The sequence below is a fragment of the Xyrauchen texanus genome, chromosome 39 (assembly GCF_025860055.1).
Source record: "Xyrauchen texanus isolate HMW12.3.18 chromosome 39, RBS_HiC_50CHRs, whole genome shotgun sequence".
NCBI classification, from domain to species: Eukaryota; Metazoa; Chordata; class Actinopteri; order Cypriniformes; family Catostomidae; genus Xyrauchen; species Xyrauchen texanus.
The window spans coordinates 24,208,183-24,230,350 of record NC_068314.1 but is presented as its reverse complement, the minus strand read 5'-3'; the positions used below and the strand labels follow the sequence as shown (position 1 = coordinate 24,230,350).

The window sequence follows — 22,168 nt, the reverse complement described above, 5'->3', positions numbered from 1 at the left end:
TCAATTTTTTTTATGCAAAAGTCTAAGTTGTGTTATATACATTAGGCTAACTTTTCCTAACTTTAGTAAAGTTATCTTTAATTCAAAATCAATTCCAAGAAGGGAAATAATCCAGGTCTTATATGTCTACAGTAAGTAATTACAGCAAAATCAGTGACAGTAACCATTCAGCCTCGCTCAGCAAGTCTGTAATGTAGAACTTTATTGTACACTGGAGTACAGGGTAAGATGAACAATTTTTTTGTTTTAATATTCACAACAAAGCATTTCTACCATATTCAAAGGTACAAGTTAAAATAAATAAAGAGATAGAAAACAAAAAATATATTTTGCACAATATATAGAAACAAAGCAGGCAAAAAATAAATAATGAAATATAAACAGCTGAGGCAGAATCTGATTTTACTGTAGGTGCTATGGTAAGCCGGTTTTAGAAGCGGCTCTGGAAAGAAGCTGTGGCAGCTTCCTTTGATGGTTTTGGGACTGGTGCAATGTTGGGTGGCAGCGCAGGCTGTGGCAGTGTAAGTGATGAGGTTGGCACTGTAAACTGAATGTTTGGGTTGCGTCTTCTATCCATGACCCTCTTGATGAGTGTGTCTATAAACTGGGTGGTGTGAAGATTTTCTTCAAGACCCACTGTTTGGATCTCTTGCAGAAGACTTGGTTAAACCGTGCTTGTCCTGTAAATGATAGGAAATATAATGAAATATAAAATCTGAACTAAGATTTAACTTTGTCATGTCTGATCGTTCCCATAGCTGTAAACATTCTAGTTTTGGATATTATACTACTCAGACAACACATAATAAACCTGTCTTGGTTGTGTCCTGCTTCCTCTTGACAATGTTCTCATTGTGCTCCAGGATGGCAAGGTAACATCGCTCCTTCATTCCCTGGAATGAGAATGCCTGGCGTTTGGGGATGTATTTTAGAAGTGCACTGTGAAATACTTCAAGTGGGCCTGTGTGCAATTAAAAAGAGTAAGGGAGAAGGGATACAACAAATGGAAAAATAATCAAGTGTACAAGGGCAACTATTCTCACCTGTATGTTTGAATAGGGCCATCTTATCCATGTCTCTCAGAAGCCTTTTGTCAAGCACCAACGATGACAGGTCTTGAAACGCCACAGAATCTTTTTTCATCCACATGCGCTTCTTTTGCTCCTGGTCTAATAGAGTAGCATGGTCACACCGATGCTGTTCTCTGTTGTCATCTGTCCACTCATGCTCATTACACACATGGTGTGTAATGGACTTCCACCTGCGTTTCAATGCCTGTATGAAAAACACAATTATTGACAATAAGTGTAGAGTTTTATTTAATTGTATTTAATTTTTCAAAAACATAATAACATTACAATCAAAAGTCTTACCTCGATGTCACCTTTACTTGTTGCACAGGCAAACCACATATGGTTTACGACTGACCTATAAAAGATATACAATTACTAATTTTGAACCTTGCAAACCAATGTAAAGTCTGCTCGATTACAAAATAACACTGACCTGGTCCATGCATGGAGGATTTCGTTTGACTTTTTCTTCCCCTTATTCTGTATCTTCTTCCGGAAACCTGCGAGTTATAGCAGAGTTAGGGTTGGAGAAGTGTGGATGTTTGTGTACAGGGGTGACTAAACAAATACATACCTTTTGCTGTGTGCCAGATGTCAAACTGATGTTGGACATTAGGAAATTGTTCCCTCATTATTTTTTGAATCAATGTGGAGCGATCTGTGGCCATCACCTCCACGTCAAGGCCCTGGTCCATCAACTCAGTCATGCCCTTTTGAAAGCTAATGGTTCCATGGTAACAGAGCTGGTGGCCTCAGTAACCTAAAGAGTCAAGTTTGAGACAAATTCATAATTTTACAAATAGCATCTGTAATTTTCAATTACTATAATTTTGCTGCTATTTATATTTATTTTACCTGCACCAGTTCTGTGTGGAGTATCTCCTTTGTGTCATCCAACATAAATGTGTAGTGACAGTATTTTGCACTGAAACCTGGCGTGTCACATCGGCCATCACCCGTCTGGTGTAGCCTCTTTCCATCCTCCTGTTCTAAAAACACTCTTGCTAAGAGTTCTGTTCTTTTTTCAATATACACTTCCTCGATAGCAGGGTGCAAGTACCCAGATAGCAAAAAATGTCCGCACGGCTTCGTTTTGCCGCCGTCCCCAAGCTGTCGGCTATAGGTGCGTCTCACTGGCGGGGATGAAGCGTTTGCCGCCGAATTCGTCACGCCCATTTCCCAGATAGCAAAAAATGTCCGCACGGCTTCGTTTTGCCGCCGTCCCCAAGCTGTCGGCTATAGGTGCGTTCAGACGGTGGGCCGCCCGCTTCATTTTCTCTGGCGGTTGCCTCGCGGCAATCGACCGCTGACGGCCGGCGGCAAGCCGCTTTGAAATACGAGGACAGCTTAGACTCTCAAAATCGACCAGCCATGTTGGCTATTATTATTTTTGCTCCAAAGCCATTAGGGTTTATAACAGATTCTTGACTCTTGATTCCATGATAAGGTAAGGTTTAGGAAATGACATTTAAATTACTTTGAAACTCTGAAGCGATTATACAGTAATATATGTAAAATATATTGAATTATTTATACACAGGTGAAAATTGTTTACATTTATTTGATTGATGCACATTGAGACAGGCACCAATAAACCAAAAATAATTCCTTTTTGTAAAACTTACTTGGCAATAAATATCTTTCTGATTCTGATTAGGTTTTAAAATAGATATTTAATACAGGGTATGAACAATTTAGCAGAATAAATTGATGAAGTTAGACTTTTCACCAATGCCTGTATCAGTGAACAGTGAAAGACATCTGCAACATGGCCAAAATATCGGGTAGCCTATACTTTAATTATTTTTTATTAATTTGCAACCATGGTGATATCTATCATAAACATGAAAATCCCTGTTTTGGCGTGAAGGATAAACTCAATGAAAAAGCGAAATTATCCTCTGGTTTCACAGTTGCGCAGAAATTTCGTTTATGTCTACATTTTTTCCAACCTCGATTTTTTTGTTATTTTACCTTTTACAGGTTTTGCAATTTGACCTGTACAAATGTTTAAGAAAGTGTTAAAGTCCCTGTAAAGGTAATACAAAAAATCTAAACACATTATAAATGTTAAAAATGTATTGCTAAAACACATGACAAAGACTGAACAGTGAAGTTCGCTGTCGCCAAATCTGTTTCCGGTTTACTTGCGCGTCGCCCAAAATGTCTGTTTTTACTCGACGTCTCCAGAATCTTCCGAAAATACGGCGTCAGCGATGTTCATCGCATTGTTGATGCCTGGTCCCCTGCTCCGACAAGCAAGAGGGACAAGGGCTTTAAACTCTACATATCGAGTTATCTGCACAACTACAAGGGTAAGTATTTTAATCTAATGTGGTGTGCCGGCAGATAGCGGCTAAGCTAGTTCGCCACGTGTTCATTTTTAATGTAACGTTAGTATAGAAGCTTGTTTTTTCTTAGTTTTAAAGCAGACTGTTTGTTAATTTTTGTGATAATTGTGATATCAATTATATTAACTTGGTCTCCTCTCAGTTTCTAATAAAGATCAGGACACCGGTGAAGTCACTGTCAGGGCATTGTGTTACAGGTCCATGAGAAAATCAGATAAACCTCACAGTTGAGTGTATGGTGAAGCTAGAATTAATAAGACCGCAGTTATAGGCTTGTTACTTTAATAGCCCGATGTTCCTGGGGACTCGGCTAAGGTTATTCATGATTAATGTAACTCAAATGAAAACAGTTATTGTAGGCAGGTAAGTTTCCTAGCTGGTCCCTCTGTGTAAAATGCGTTCTTATTCAAGTTTTCAACTCAGTCATTCGTTTAAGATGCAATCTTGTGTTATAAGTATTAGGCTATCATGATTATACAGTGAGCAAGCTATATAAATAAGTATTTAATATAATAAGTGTAGAGCAACAACCGAGGGTGTAAGGTAAAGGCTGAATATTGTAGATTTATTACAATATGTTGCATGTTTGAATTAAAATACCTGTGGATATGCAGGAGCACACACTCTACAAAGGCCTGACTGGAGATTTGCCTGATCTATCCGTCCTTCAGGTGAGTAGGGATATAACAATAGCACATTTCACTGTACAGTATGATATATCAACCAAAATCTGTATACCAATATTTCATTTTCTTTTTCCTCCCTTTTACAAACAAATATTCTGCTTCAAAGAAAAAAAATGAAATTGATGTTATCATAAGGGTTCTTCATTATGAACTTGTATGCCATGCATAACATACTGTGGATAGAAATTACAGGGAAAGTTACTGGTATGATAATTGTGGTTATATTATATTACTATTATATTTAGTGTATTGCTAATCAATATATTGTTACTTCCCAGATGACAGTGGCTCGCTTCAAGAGCAGGTGAAGCAAGTTGGGACAATGTTGAAGACATTTGCTCGCACTGGGCAATCGGGTACAACTTGCAAACAACACCTGTGGTTGTTGGTTTAATTCCCACTGGGGCCACCTGTACATGTAGTAGACCTAGATATAAATGTCATAGTTTAGTATTTGAAGGTCCAGGACTGACTACTTTATTCTTTTATTCTGGGAACCCCTGTAGGTGCAGATCAAACCCTAATGCTGCGACGTCTTGGGAGTTTGGCGATGTTGTGCGTAGCATGGACGACAAAATGCTATGCTGCAACGTTTCAGTGCCAATGTGTCTGTTGGAGAGTTATCCCTGACAGGGGATCTGTTACTCCCCTAGACACCCAGGAACATTTGGCGTTGCTTGACAACAGTTTGAGGCAGGATAAAGAGCTCCAGCAACGATTTGTAAGTGTGCCGATTTCGTTTATAACGGTATAGGGTAATCTAAAAAGTACAATTAAGATCGTACACTGCATATTCTACAGTCTGAATCCACAGCCTGTCACATTTTAAATTTATGAGAAGCTTCAGAGAAATGTAATTTGTAACATGTTTTTTTTGTATTTTCAGCTTCGGTTTTTGGCAATCAAATGTGGGAGGGACCTAAAGACAACCGTGTGGCGAATGCTTCAGAGTATCTTCTCTAATCACCTTTCCATCAATACAACCTGGACTGGTGTAGGGGATAAAGCATGTTTTAGAGACATGTTCCTGAAGACCATTGTTCAAAGTAAGTTGGATATTTTTTTATATTTAAGTAGATGTGTATGACCTTATTCCATTCAAATGGAATGACAGATCTTTATTTTCTACAGGAGCCATCCGGAAGAACCCGGCAACACAGGATGCCACTGATGAGGCGATCCAGGTTAGCGTTACGCGTTACCTGAAAGGAGCATCTGAACATGAAGGTGGAAAAAGGCGCCGCACAGCTGAGAGGGACCCACAGCCGACCCCTTAAACCTAGGCTGACTACTGACACCCCAGCATCACTGACAACTGGAACCCTTTCTTTATCCTGCAGTCAGTAACATCAAGACCCCTAAAGAAGCCTGCTAAAAGTGTCAGACTACACTCACCCAATCCACACTGTTCACTGTGGAAATTGCTTTTTTTTTCTTTTTTTTTTTTTTTTCTCGTGACCCTGCTTTGAGGGCAGCTCCTTGGATGAATATGGGATGGTTTGTCCTTTTATACAGGCGCACGAGGAATCACTGAAGATATGCCAATTTGCACTGCCTCATTCTGGGGGTCGGGAAAACCGGTGATTCTTAGCCCAGAAGTCCCCAACCTCTCCAGACATTCTGATTGGCTGTGTTCTCTACAGCCAGATTTTCTGCTGTTAATTATATTTATTCCCACTTGTTGTCATGTGTAAGTTGAATGTCAAAATGTATATTATACCTGCACATTCCTTGATACCAAAGATCTCAATTATTTCATATACAATTTGCTGCTTATTTCATTGTTACAGTGCTTAACTATTCTATTTTTAAATATAGCTTGTAAATCCTAGATTATACATCTAATACTTGATATTTGCACATTATCTGGTATCAAATATTCTACTTACCGTGACTTTAGTATTGGCTTATTTCATTCCGTCAGTGCTTAACAATTCTATTATAGTTTGTAAATCCTATTTCATACCTCTGATACTTGATATTGCACATTAACTAGTACCAAAAATTCTACTTTCATTCCATCACAGTGTTTAACTGTTATTCTATTGTTACATATAGCTTGTAAATCCTTGTGCCACAAGTCAGCATTGCAGTTATAATGGTATATTCTACTCCAGAGCTTTACTCTAAATTATTACCACTTAACCTATTGTTAGAAATGACTTGTAAATATGATGTTATACCTCAATTTATTTGGTATCCTGCACTTTCTTTGGTACCAAATATCCTCATTGCTTGTGTTTACTGGTAATTCTTTTCATCCAAGAGCTGACCTCTTTATATTATTAACAATTATTGTAAGTGTTACAATAGTGTTTTTAAAAAAAAAGAAATTGGAAACCTGCATGTTCTTTTGTGTGTGTATATATAATGTTTGTATTTTTCTGTTATTTATATTTCAGTGATATGACATCTTGTTTCAATGACAGTTACTGTACTTTGAAATGTGGAATTAAAACGCCAAATGGAAATTTGTCTGGTTTGATCAATCATTATTCTTGATAAACTGCATGCTATATATATATATATATATATATATATATATATATATATATATATATATATATATATATATATACATACAATAAGCGGCGGCAGATCGCTCGAAAAAGCGTTTGCCTCCGACGGTCCGCCTCGATATAACGGCGGCGAGCGGCGGCTGGCCAGCGGGCGTCCGCGTATCGAAGGCGGTAGGAAGGCGGCTGCCGCTTTAAAGCGGCTGCCGCCGGCGGACCGCCGTCGAACGTGTTTGCGATATCGCCATTCTGCCGCTTCTACTGCCGCCGGCGCACTGCCAGCGGACCGCCGACTTCTTGCTATCTGGGTATACCTTCTGGATATTGTAAAATGTACTATGTCCTATCATTTGGACACCCATGGTCTTGCACCAGTCCGAGAGTTCTGTGTATGTGCCCCCTCTGAACAAAACAGCTGCTGCTGCAAGGAGGTTCACCTCTGGCATTCCCCTAACGTCACGTGAAGATTTCCAGGACCCAACATGGCCCCCAAGACATGTCCAATCCACCTTCCTCTGTGCACCAACGTCAACAATAGTCTTTGAAGAAATTGGTTTCCCACATGTCTGGCAAAATTTGAAGAGTGACATGAGGCTGGACTCCTTGACAATTATCTTATTTTCATGCCCGTCTTTTACACCTTCATCATCAGATGATGATGATGTTGATGTGACGGTGAATGTTGACTCGTGCTGATAGGTTTCATCATTTTCAATTTCAGCTTCAATGGAGCTGATGGTTGTATTGAGGCCCCCAGGTGTACTTGGGCATGGTGACTTTAAAACAAACAAAATTAAAAAAAAAAAATACATACAGTTGCTTTAGAATTCATTAAAAAAAAGAATATGCTGAAGTATGTTAGTTCTTCAGAAACTTACAAATTGTTCTTGGACAGAAGCAGGAATTTTGAGCGGTGTTGAGGTCAGTAGCAATGGTTCTTCATTTTTCGACGACACTAACGCATCAGACGAGATTGTAGTCTGAAATGACACAAGTTCAATAAGGTTACATAACATTTAGTTGAACAGAACTTTTTCTGATGAGAAAACAATGCAGGTTTTTTCGTTGCCCGAATAAAAAGGCAATACCTCTAACATGGGCGTTTGAGGTTACTCACGGACATATAATCAAATATTTTACTGAAATTGAGGGTGTCAATTATATTTTTAAGCTTACAGTAATTAACATTATTTGTTCTAGTCTGTACTACATTAGGGGTTCATATCGCAAATGTATCTGTCTCAAAAGTCTTCTCAACAGTCTAATACAGCAACAGGTTTGTGTAGTAACGCTAGCATAAATCGACAAATATGCTAACTCAGTTTTACCGAACAGTGGCTTTACTTTGAGAACATCTCACATTACTGATCTAACGTTACTTTTATAAATTTGCTTGCAAACAACTAAAGTTAAAACATTATAGGCTAGGCTACTGTGTGATCAGAAATAGAGTCGCTATTAGTTGATAGTCTTACCTCTAGACGAATGCGTTTAGTACCAGATGGCCCAGGCTGTTCGTCATCGGGGAAGGTGAATATTGATGGTATTGCAGTGTCCTTCAGAGTGGTTCTCTTCATTCGAAGCACATTCGGTTCATAGTCTTCCTGCTTGGAATGACGACTGCAAATCCTACGGGTTTTCAGGTTTTCCATATCGGTGTCCTCACCAAACTTCGGATGGTTGATAGCCCGCAGCCACTGTTTACATCGCTCCAAATCTTTTAACGGAAAATGATGGAAACTTACTACTTCTCCTTTCCTGTTTTTTTTGTACATCCCGGTACAATGCAATTTAGCACCATTTCGATGGAAATTTATCGAACAACTCACTCAACTCAACTCAATTTTTCAGATACTGCCGCCTGTAACCGGTAGGCGTGGTTTGGGAGTGGCCTCGTAAGTGCGGCAAAGCAAGTGCATTCTGGAAGTTGTTGTCTTTCAGCCACATGAGTAAAAAATACATTTTTTGCCTTTTCTCAGTCTAGAATGCTTCAAATTCAAAAATAATTTCACATTTCTACTACATAAATGACCACTATTAAATACACATTCATCTTCCCACAGCTGGAGTATCCCTTTAAATATATGAATCAATCATAACAAAATATATAAATCATTAAACTTAAAACCAATGAGCAAATACTGACAGGATGGGGACAGGAACAATATTAAACAATGCACACGAATAGTGGTACAAACATATCTGCATTAACAGGTGTTATTTTGCGCAAAACAGATGATATATTTTAACAGTTTGGTGTCATAATAAGAGTCCTTTCATAATTAAAGTCTCTAGTCACAGGGTCTCTTTGTGACATTCTCCCATTGAGTTTACATGTGTGCATTTGCGTCCAAGCTCTGAGGACCGAACAGCAGTTTCCTTTGGCACTGAGGCAAAGGAAGCCTTGTGGCATGCGGTTATACTCATGTAGTCCCAAAGGAGTAATGAACGCGGTGCATTTTTTGTCTTTTTCATGCATAGGCAAATTTTTCAAGGTCCAAGGTGCTGAAGTAATTGTTACCTCCTAAAGCAGCAAGGCAGTCGGACTGATGAGGGAGTGGGTGAGCATCTCTGAGTGTCCTCGCATAAAGCCACCTAAAGACCGTACAGATGCGGAGGCTTCCATCTTTTTTCCACTCCAGTACCAAAGGCAATGCATATTCGCTTACTGATTTTCTAATTATCCCTTGCTCCTTCATTTCGGTTAACACCTGACGCATCTTCTGGTAATGAGCAGAAGGGATCCTCCTTAGCCTCACCACAGTCTAAGGGATGCTTAGAAAACACATCATTGTAATTCACCATTAATGTACAAGTTTCTCTTTGGATGCACCAGTGACTTTATAAAGATCAATGTCAATTTCGCTTAACCCAACATCTTGCAGTCTCAAATTTGAAGCATAATGTGGAGTAACTTGCATCTCTGAACTAACCTCCTTTATCTTTCCAGTGCCCTGCAAAACTGGGAAATCTTCTACAGCCAGACAAGGTGAAACATCTGCCAATTTCCGATTCTTTCTCTGTGTGACAGGTTGGTCTGACAAATTGGTTATTTTCATAGGTACCCACCTATCATCCCACTTAGATGTTATTTCACAAGCTACCATGATGTTTCTTAGCATAGTCTTGGAGGTAGTTGGTTCAACGAGAATGGTACACACGAGGGACAATAAATTGTTGCTGGGCAGTCTTCCCCACACTAAATGTTCTTGTCTAGCATCAAGAGTGACATCATGATGGAGCTTTACGGCTCTGATTTTGCTAGGGATCTCATCATGTCGTCATCGAGTGAGATTTGACGTCACATCCAAAAAGTGTTCACCGTCCGGTGATAACTGTGTAGCACTTTGCGATATGAAGTCCCTATACTCATCTGTGTTCTTAATTTTATATACAATATGCTTGATCATGTTGGTGTCAAGAATTAAATCATCATGTTGTCCTGGAACAACGAGAATTGGAACTCGACAGCTGATGCCATACACTTTCGTACTAACTTCGTACAAACATTTAGGCTGTGCGGGCTTACCCCCAACACTGACAATAATGATATTCTCAGGTAGTGATTTTTTGTCCAAGACAACATTTTCAGCCAACAACTTTTGTTCAGCTGTCTTACTAAGGGTATAAGACATGGAGCCAGTGTCAAGCATTCCTCTCATGTGAAACCGGTCATTTACAATCACAGAAGTGTAGAAAAGATCATCAAAAGCCTTTATTTTCTGCATGTTTTGTGCATATATCACGCAAGTACCATCAGAAGCTGTATGGCATGCATTCTCATACTGCTGTTCCAGATCACTTATGATGGTTTGATCCTCACCAACTCATCCCCTCTCCAAATGTGGGTCTAATGGTTTAAAGGACCAGCTCCTCGTGGTGAGTAGTTTACCTCCAGACTATCATGACTACTCCACTTTGGGCACTCTCTTTTTCTGTGTCCATGTCCAGAACAAAATAAGCATAAACCATCTCTTCTACAATGTGCAACTGTAGAATGGTCCATGCTTCTGCATCCTTGGCAAAACCTCCTGCTTGTATTCCCATGCCTAAATGAATCTACAGGTACAGAGGCGGTTTGCAAGTTATGTTTCAGCACACGATCGGGTAAACTGATATGAGATTGAGTGCAGCTGTCACTTGTCTGAACTGATGGTGTATCTGACAATCCACCTTGACCTGCTGACACTTTCGGCACATTCCCAGATGTTCCATCATCTAAATTTGACATTTGGGCATTGGTAGCTACAGTCTTCTCAAAGGCAGAATGGTTAGACGGCACCTTCATTTGTGCTCTTTTCTCAGCTTGATATTCATCAAGACATTCTTGTATTTCAGCCACCGTACACCTATCAGCAGACTTGAACTTCAATATAACAGAAAGAGATTGATCAGGGCAATGTTTAACAAATATTTGTGTCACCTCATGGGTAGGATCTTCAATATTTCTGCCCTGTCTTCTCAAACACTCATCAGCGACATCTACAGCTTTATTAAGCCGAATCCAATATTCCATTGCATTCTATCCTGCAACAGGTGCCATAAAAGTCAGCAAGCGGCATGGTGAATATGACAATTCGCTGAAGTGCTGTTTGAGTATGTCTGTGACAATCCTTGGGTGTGTTTTAGGCTTCAGTGATGGATTTCTGCGTAGTGCTATCTTGATTACATCTTTAGCTCTCCCCATTAAGTTCGACATGAGCTCATCGGCTTGTTCAGCTAAAGGAACACCTTTCTTCCAATAAACATGCATGAATTCTTCCTATTTGTGTACTGATAATTTGTCAGATCCATCCCCTCTAAACAGGGAGGTGCATTAACATCAGGATTCATCACTAACTTCATACCAGTCAAATTTAGAGAAGGTGACTCCCCGAGAATCTGGCTCGTCCCTATGCTCTGTGTTCGAATATCAGGAAACTCATATTTTTCACTGCTTTTTTTCAGCTGATCAGATATTGACTGCCCTATTTCTTGAGCAAGCTGTGTAATTAAACTACTCAAGTCAGTGTTACTATAGTCTCGGTTGTCTGAAGCAGCACCTTCACACTTTTCTGATTCAGTAGTATGTACTCTACCTGGGTCCCGGGTAGAACAGAAATCAGGAGAACCAATATTAACTGTCCTTCTGAGAGGTGTCTGTTCAAGTTCACCAAAGAAATTTGGCAAAACCCAATTCAAACCCATCATTAGGGAAGTAATTTGTCTTCTCACTATTTTCTGACATTATGAGTTTTACAGATTAACAAAAGTAAAATAGAACAGATAATGACCACAGAAAAAAAACTGTTCACATGAGTACACAGCTAAAAGTAATACACAACCAAATAATCAACCAAAAATGGTGTTATAATTCAACCTATTTTTCTTTTTTTCCTCTCTCTTCTGTAAATATTAACTTTTAACTTTTTTCTGAATTATGTATAGTCTAATGTCCAACCTATTTTTTTTTTTCCCTTCGTACAGGTACAGGCAGAATTAGGACGTTTGAATGCAGCAAACCCCAGCGACCAAGCTGACATTGATCTAGAAGGATCCACGATGACTTGCATAAAATAAAAGTCACGGCACCAATGTGACTGGTCTTCGTTTAGCTCTGCGTTGTGTGGATAAATGAACAAGACCAGGCAACAGGAATTACTCAAGCCAGATTTTGTTCTGCATGAATAAAGAGATAAATTAATCAAAACAACCTCGAATCTGTGGCCTTCTCTCACAATTACCTCATACATATTTGAATAAGATTAAAGTGCATTTAAGAACAAAATTACATGTTTTATTACACTAAACAGAACTCATATCAAACTTTTTAGTCAGAGCCTCAACGCAACTCACCTCTCTTCAGTAGTGCTTACCGCAAACTGAAGGAGAGCAACGGGAACCGGAACATGAATCTTAAAGGGGCCACGCACCATTTTTAACAATACTGAAAAATGACCATAATAAGTAGAAACATGACATCTCAAATAAAAGAAATCAATATTAAAAGAATAAATTAAATGAAATATTAAAAGAATAATTTCCAGAATACAAAATAATTATATAAATATAACAAACGATGATAACGAGGAGAGAGATTTTGGGTGAAATTAATAAATAAATATAACACCTGTTACACTTGCAGTGTTAATGACATGCAGTGACAAAGAAGAAGAGACGCACACTTAAGGAGGTCGCACACTCGAACAAGAAGCGCTAGCGCCAAGCCACGTCTAGAACAACTCACAGGTATCGTCACAATCGGACGCAAGCACATTCTATTCGCAAGCGAGCTCAATTTTTGAATCAACTCCTGGTAGAAGTCTAGAAGAGCTGCACGATGGGTGAGTTTTAACTTGATGTATTATTTATTTTTTATGTTAATTTAATAGCTGATGTTTGATCGTTAATCGAGTAAAAGTGTCTATCACGTTGTTAAGTCTGTTATTTTGTTGTAACGTTATCCGTTGTCTTGGCAACTATGTTACATACAATAGTATTTATTTAGCTAGCGTTTAGCTAACCCGAGTGACAACGTTAACCAAACAAGTTATTTGATATATTCTTTTTATTATATACGTGAACTGACAATATGTTATGTAACAGTGTATGGTTAGTATGGTAGAGTATTGAAAAATGGCACAACAGGGGAAAATGAAAGCTTTAAAAGGGCTATGTTTGTTATATATTTTTTCCAATATGACTTTATTCAAGCTGTTAAATTAGGAATGTTAAACTAAATGTATATTGCAGCACAGGGTGAAGTCAGTATGTATATTAACGACAATTTGAGACAAATAAATGTACATTTAATATACAACTATGTAAATAGCGCTCTGTGGCATGGCAGGGTTTTGAACAAGGTCCTGAGCAGTAGCTGAGCGCCATGGACAGACAGCGAATGGCGCAGCCGTGTGTGTACACTCATAGAGAATAATGTGTTAGAATTTTAAAGACATGACAGCTTGCAGCGCTGATGCATGCAGTTCAGATGATGCGACACCCTTACTCTATTTAAAAGTGAAGAAATTAGGACGTAAATATCTTTACTATTGCATAATATAATAAAATATGATGTAATATCTAATAAAAATCTATATAAATATGATATTTTATTTATAAATAAATCATATAAAATATATGAGTTCAAAAAACAACAACGTAAATGTAAAATGTACCAAATTTAAAGACTAAAAAGAAATAAATCTTTAAGTATTTAGAAATATCTTTATATTTAAAACATAATTTTTCATGTCATTCATAAGTTTTTAAAGCCTTAAAATATTATATCCCTGTTTTATATATCCCCATCTCATATATCCCTATTTTAACTAATTTATTTATATATTTCAAGTTAAATAAAAATGACTTTTTAAGGTGTATGAAGTAAACATTCAGAAAATTACAATTTATGACAATTAATCATCATAGCCCTAAAATAGAAAATTAATCGTCAAAATCGCAATTATTTGGTTGACATTTAATCGTCAGCCAAATGTCATAATCGTGACAGCCCTACTTCACACAGTATGTCAAAAATCACAAATGGCTAGACAACCCTGGCATTCTAAACAGCACTGATAAGAAAATAGAACTTTGTCCAGACACAAACATTAATTTAAGCTTTTAAGCTTAAGATAACATAAGGCACTGACAAATATCTTTTGACCCAGGAAACATCCTGATATTCTGTTGCTAATCCAATTTAGTTGGATAATTGTTCCAACTGATAATACCAATTTTCTTCAATCTCAACTACTGCTGAAACTGAAGCTGAAGCTGTGATTTCAGGTGGGTAAAAGATGGATAATTACTACAGGTGTAAAACTGAGCTATAAATAAGACATGAAGAAGATTCAAAGCAATTTGCAGCTTTGAAAGAGGAACTGTGTTTGAAAAGACTCATTGACAGCATGAGGAAGATCTGTTTTAAGGAACAAGAAAAAAGTACTTTGCTATAGATTAGGATTGTGGATTTAATGCATTAATTCAATTCAATGCAAATAAGTATATAAAAATAACACATTTAAAAAATGTACGCAGTAAATCATGTCCCCGGACCGTAATAAGGAATATTCCTACCCTTGGAGCAATTCAAACTTAAAATAGCATCTGTTTTCAGCAGGGGTCAGTAAGCAAAACTCCAGCTGGACAGATTGACGTATTCAACTGCAAAATGCATAGCTTTGGACAGTAGGCCAAAAATAAGCTTAATAATATTAAAATAAAAAATGTATCGCCTTCTAAATCCACTTGTCGTATTGTCTTATCAATGCTTTACTTATAGTAATGCATGTAATGTATTTTAATTATCTAAATTATTTATAATATTAATATTATTTTGACAATTATTACATCATTATTTATTGAATTATTGTTATTTGAGGGCCTTTCTCAGCAAATATTTATATATGCGATTAATTGTGATTAATTAAATTAAATGAAAAACAGAAATCAGACATATTTTGCAATATGTCTCCCTAAATATCAAACAAGGCAAATGCCACTTGTAATATCATGTTATTGTCAAAAAGCTAAATCTGCATTAAAGCACCAGACCTGCGTGAGCAATCAGTACCAGCAGTACTGCAAAATTATGCCAGACGACATATTATCTGATGATTTTATCACTGCAGAATCTTCTGAAATTGAAATATATTTGCAAGATGTTTTAATAAAGTAAACATATTCAACCATTTGAGGCTTTTAACCAGAAGACTGAATCAATTGATTGTGCTAATTTTACTATGGCTAGATGAACACCTTAAAATTATTTCAATTAGATAGGAGAAGATAAAAAGTGAAGTGTCACTATTAAATCTCAGGCAAAGCAGAACAGTTAATTTCAATACACCATGTAATTGCAGAGTCTAATAAACATATTTGCTACACTTCAGACCATAAAGCCTTGATATAGCCTTGCTATATTATATATATATACTCTACCGGTCAAAAGTTTTGAAACACTTACTCATTATTTATTATAATTTTTTTCCATCAAAACTATGTAATAACATACATGTAACTATGGGAATTATGTTGTGACTAAACAAACTCCAAAATAAATCAAAACTGTGTGTTATATTTTAGCATCTTCAGAATAGTCACCCTTTGCCTAGAATTTGCAGGAATGTACTCTTGAAATTTTCTCAACCAACTTCTTGAGGTATCACCCTGGGATCTATGTTGGACACTAATTTCAAACATTTATACATATGCCTTCAGTTCAAAAAATTTTTAAGATCATGAGAAATATTTCAGTCAAGTGTTTCAAAACTTTTGTCCGGTAGTGTATATATACTGTATATATAATATTGGAGACATTTTGTTTTACTTAATTTTGCCTGTTAATGTTCTTATGCATGGGTTTTATTCCCCCATAGTGATTTTCGGTCACTCGGACTTCGTCAGGAATGCCTCACCTTCAGAAAGACAGAAATGACTATGCGCCTTTGGGGTGTGGCCAATCTCAACAGTACAAAAGCCTCCTTGCCTCTCTTCAACTCTCTCTATCTTCAGCTCTTTTCCACTTCAGCTCTCTTCATCCTCTGTGTTCTTGCCCTCGTGGCTTGTAACCTTCTCCGGCACTCCTCAAGTCCCATACAATGTAGAGTCCATGAAAGCTCGAACAAGATGTTCATAGGAAACACTTCTCTATCTCTGCTTAACGACTCACACATGTGACGGGAGTCGCAAGCCGTCCTGGCGGTAGGCCTCACACAAAGCCTGCTTCATCATTCCAGAAACAACCTGACATCCACAATCTTAACAGAGGTCCAAAACATCAGTGGAACATCTAGAACTTCCCTCAAAGAGCCAAAGTACCAAGCAACGCAAGGAAACGCTAGAAAACGCAAGTACATCTCCAGACTTTGTTGAAAGTACTAGTGTCTCTATAATATAATTTCAGTTACCCAATTGCAAATCGAGTTAGACTTAAAGAAGTATCGAATGGTTCTCAAGGCATTCTCTATAGACTCAATTTCACTGTACAGATCATACCATTCACCTTCTGTTACAATTTACTCACAAACCTGTCACAAATCATGTTTGTCTATGTGTTTGGATTAGCTATAAAGCCTTGTTTGTATTCAAAGATAATTTGTGGTATATTTTGATCTATTGATTTTACAAAGATAGTCTGCACTTATATAGTGCCTTTTTAACCTTAGCGGTATTAAAAGTGCTTTACACTGCATCTCATTCACTCATTCACACACACATTCACATTTACTCACCAATGACAGCAGAGCTCCCATGCAAGGAGATAGCCTGCCACTGCCGAACAACTTGGGGTTCAGTGTCTTGCCCAAGGACACTTCGTCATGTGGAGTCGCGTTGGCCGGGAATTGAACCACCAACCCTGCGATTAGTGGCCAACCCATTCTACCACCTGAGCCACAGCCGCCCGAGAAAGATCTGTGCTCCAAAGTTCGAACCATATTTAAAATATTTGTGATATTATTATCAATAAGCCATGAAAATAGTATTACTCCAATATGTTAATTCATCATAATTACCTTATTAAAGCTAATTCCTTACTGTATAAATTGTCAGCGGATGCAACAAGCATTGTATTATGATTTTAATGGTGGATAATTTTATTCAAACAACTAATCAAATTATTTGTAATTTATCCTTCTTATAACAGTGGTCGAACATTTTATAATGGCTAATTCCTTATATATTAAGGTGAAGGTACACAGAAACTTTAATACATACAGTGTGCAGTTGTACTACCAAAAATACTACATATTTATCATGTTTATGTTCTGAATTCAGGATGCTATTGAGCTAAAAGAAATGTTATACATGGCCATAATATGCGCTGATTACACTGTTGTTGTAATTTATGATGATACTGAAAAGTGTGTGTGTCAGTGTTAATGGGGAAAAAACAGACAAAAGAATGATATTAAGAGTGCATTATGTTACTTTGGGCAGAAGTGTGAATGGCTTTTGCTGTATATGACACATGAGTGAATGGGCACTTGAGAGGAGATTGAGTAGATTTGATTCCTTTTGTAGACTAAATAATCAAAAAACGAATTAGATGACATGTTCTTGTAAAATGTCTCTACGTGAACGATTGTACAGATGTAGGTAAATCAGATGTAGCTAGAGGGCAACAGTTCAAAAAGGGAGTGGGCAGGGTGTGTGGGGTCCATAATGATTCTACCTGCATGTCCCCTCACTCTGGGGACTTACAGGTCTTGGAGGGTGAACCAAACCAGACCTGTAGTTGTACACAGGACAGACTAAATGACGGCCGAGTAGAACTTTGTCAGCAGCTCCTGTGGCAGGTTGAACTTCCTCAACTGGTGAAGAGAGTACAACCTCTACTGAGTCTTCTTCATAATGTAATTGATGTGGGTGTCCCATTTCAGGTCCTGAGAGATGTTAGAGCCCAGGAACATGAATGACTCCACTACTCCCACAGTGCTGCTCTGGGTGGTGGTGTGTGTGGGTGGGGGTGCATCATCTCCACTGTTTTGAGCGCATTCAGCTCAAAATGTTTGTGACCACATAAGATAGCCAGCTGTTCAACCTCCCGTGTGAATGTAGACTCGTCACCACTGTGGATGAGGCAGATGACTGTGGTGTTGGACCTTGATAGTGGAGTCCTTTGCAGTGCAGTCATTCATGTACAAGGAAAAGAGCAGTGGTTAGAGAATGCATCCCTGAGGAGTACCAGTGCTACTGGTGAGGGTCCTGGATGTGAGTTTCCCCAGTCTCACTAGCTGCTACTTATCTGTCAAAAACTGGTAATCCACTGACTGTTTGGGGAGGGTGGGGGGACACGGAGAGCTGGTTCAGTTTGGTTGAGAGAAGATCAGGCATGATGGTATTGAAGGCTGAACTGAAGTCCACAAACAGTATCCTTGCATAAGTCCCAGGTCTGCCGAGGTGTTTCAGGATTTAATGCAGTCCATATTGACAGTATCATCTAGAGACCCATTTACTCGGTAAGCAAACTGAAGGGGGTCCTGTGATGTCCTTCAGTTAGGCCAAAACCAGTCTCTCAAATTACTTCATGACCACAGATGTGAGAGCGACAGGTCTGTTGTCATTAGGTCCTGTGATTTTAGTTTTTTTTACCTTATTATCTATATAAATCGTATAACACTGCGTGTATGCTGTGTAAAAATGTGGCCAGATTTTCACACTGATCTGACAAATACGGCAGACGGGTTGAATGAAAATGCAGATTCGCTCTCTGACATTAAGTGGCGCTTATGTAGCAGAAAAATAGCTGTTACCCTGGTAACGCCTGTACACAAAGCAGCCCTGCACTTATAAACAATACTTTATTAGGCATTATACGGAGGTAAGATGAAAAGAATATGCCATCTAAACTTTTCTGAAGACAGTCAGTTCCCTTCAGAGATACATTTATATAAAATAGTCATAACAGTATTACATTCAGAAGTCATAATCTATATGAGAGCACTTGGATTTCATCACAAGTCAATCTGTATATTTTATAATACTTGTCATGTTTAAATTAAGTGTTGTGACTGCAAATCTGCCAGTTATGTTTTTATATTGCCAAATTTTTTTTATGGTATATTGTTGACTGTTGAGAAGGTTTAGAAAAGGCACACACATTTAGAGGGTAATTGTCAGGTAATTTTTAACTTGTCGAGCTACAAAACATGAGATTAGTAGTGAATCATTTTAATTTACTGACAACCCTCAAATATTTGAATAGTAATTTAAATGATAATTCAATTATTTACTTACCTCTCCTGTTTTTGAAATGTCTTATGAAATTCGAGGTTTTGGTGCTTGTATCGGATATTTTTTTGTTGCATATTTGTGCATCTGGCAAATGTTTATAAACACTATCCAATTCAAAATATTTATATCCAAAGGAGATTATTTTGGGAACTCGACAATCATCTGTAATTTTGGTGCATTGTGAGCGCAGCGTTAACTTCACAGATGCAGATCAGTTGTGCTTGCAGGCTTACATTTTTGCATATTAATTAATTGATGTCGCAATACTTTTTTAAACACTGTTCAGTACTGTTTATAATAAGTTCTATTGGGAAGACATGCAGCCTTGAGTGAAGTTTAAAATGCCATTTATTTGATAGATGTAAACCAGAAAGTAATGTCTCTCTCTTTGGCGTAGGCCCTGTCCGGCGGTCAGAGGGAGTTAAGCAAGTCACAAATCCTTAAATTTGAGACTCGAGTCAGACTCCAGTTAAGTCATGTAACTCGAGTTCCCCACCTCTGCCTAATAGGGATGCACATATCCTCACAGAAACTGATATATGATGTCACAGTATCTGTGAGCTCATCCAGGTCTGTGGCTGCAGCTTCAAAAACACTCCAATCAGTGCAGACAAAGCAGGCTTTAGTTTCAGCTCTGCTTTTTTAGACCATCTATTTACAGTCCTTACTAAAGGCTTAGCTGATTTTAGTTTGTGCTTGTAGGTCGGGAGAAGATGAACCAGAGAATGATCAGAGAGTCCTAAAGCTGCACGTGGGACAGAGTGATATGCATCCTTTACAGTGGTGTAGCAATGGTCCAGTATATTTCTTTCTCTGGTGGGGCATGTGATGTGTTGTTTGTATTTTGGCAGTTCACAGGTGAGGTTAGATTTATTAAAATCTTCCAGAATAATAATAAGTGAGTCCGAGTGTTGTTGCTCTGTGTCTATTATGTGATCAGCCAGCTGTTGCAATGCTGCGTTCACGCACGCTTGTGGCGGGATGTACACACTCACCAGAATGAACGAGGAAAACTCTCACGTAAGCAGAAGAGCACTTATCAACTGTAAGAAGGCTTACAGTTGATGAAGAGCACTTCTAAATTAGGACAGCACATCTTTTTCAACAATGTTACATCTGTACACCAACTTTCGTTGATGTAAAAGCATGTTCCACCACTTCTCGTTTTCCGTGATGAATCCGCAAAACACAATGTGCTCTGAACAGCTGGAAGCCCATCAGATGAAACAGGCTGTCAGGGATGGTTTCATTCAGCCAGGTTTTCTGTGAAATGCAGATCAGTTGAGTTAGAAATGTTCTTATTTGTCTGAGGGAGCAGAAGCAGTCTGTCTGTTTTTTTGGCGAGGGACCGGACATTCTTTTGGATGTAGAGCATCATTTTGCCTCCAACTAAGAATAATTAAACACCAACAAAACATTATCAGATGTTCCGCTGAATATTTGGCAGTTCATCCTTGGTAAAAATTCTTGGGAAAGAGTGACAAAAAACATGACAAACATACAAAATAAAAAAAAACGCTAGAGAGCTCCACAATGAAGCAGCCATTTGCAGCACCATCTTGAAAAGAAGAAAGTATTTTAACATCAGAAAAACACCTTTAAGGATTACAGAGCAGGCCTACAGTGTAAAGAGAGAGGAAGTCTCCACCACTATTGTTGTAAGAACTGTGCATCATCGAAGAGAAAAAAACCTTCTAAGCACAAACACATCTCCTCTGGCCTAATTACAGAAATTATGCCACAGCTCTTTGATGCACATTAATAAGATGCTTCTGATTAGCCTCTTACAGAGAAATAACAGTGGCAGTCACGAATGAGTAGCCAAACTGAAAAGTTCAAATTGACTTTGCTGACACTATAGATTCATAGATATTTGATTTTCCAATTAAGTGTTTGGGCAGGATTAGTTACAGTTGCGTGTGTATCGTTGTGGAATAAACACTTGAAAAATGCTTTAAGTCTATTTTATCTGCCTCAACATCCAACAAACCAGGTGTTCTCATCAGTGAGGAAAGATATTACCATTTTGAGTCTAAAATTTGACAAAAAATGTATTTGTAAAGTAGCACGGCCCATGTTATCGGGCCCCTAAACAAACTCTCAGCTCAGAGATTTGAATTTGTATAATGATATGACATGCCAGGAGATGAAATTTTAGAGAGAAAAGTGGTTTATCATTGCCATGAGCTACCAAATAACAGAAAAAACAAGTCCTTCTCATTTCAGTAAATCTTGTAAATAGACAGATTTGATTAATTGGCAGAATGCCCAAAATGCAGTATATGCTCTTCGCAGGCAGAATAATGGGGCAATTTATATTACACCCACACTCACAGTCAAGATGATGGATGACAATGAGAACAGAAGTAAGAAAGTAAATATGATGCCATTTTAATGACACCAATATCAGCTACTCTGGCAATCGACCAAGTCAAGAAACATCTTCACAAAGCCGTTTAATCTAGATCCCACACAACGTTTGTTGGTGCTGGAGAATGTAGTTTTCAGCAGGTCTCTCATATTAGCTCTGATTAATGGATTATTGTTTTATGTACTTGCACAATAAACCTAATTTCTGAAAATTACCATGCAGACAGTAATTGTGTTATTGGCTTGCTAAAATCCAATTAAGGTATAAAACAGAAACAATATTGATAAGACAATGAAAATAAAGCCCAATCCTGTACAAACAACATGAGCTGTCTGTATGTACAAGTTTCTGGTTAGATCGAGTTACAGGTCTAAGTAGTTTAAAAATAAAAAAGACCTAATAGTTTTGTACAGATGTCACATAATGCTGTTATTCTACAAAGAACACTTAT

The 22,168-nt window shown here is 37.9% G+C and overlaps 1 long non-coding RNA gene across 1 annotated transcript; it reads left to right on the top strand.

Annotated features, from left to right (window-relative positions):
- Positions 1–4,757: 4,757 nt before the first annotated feature.
- On the top strand, positions 4,758–6,362 carry LOC127633022 (uncharacterized). Its single transcript, XR_007969158.1, has 3 exons — positions 4,758–4,831; positions 4,997–5,156; positions 5,242–6,362. It is a non-coding gene; the product is annotated as an uncharacterized LOC127633022 (long non-coding RNA).
- Positions 6,363–22,168: the final 15,806 nt, after the last annotated feature.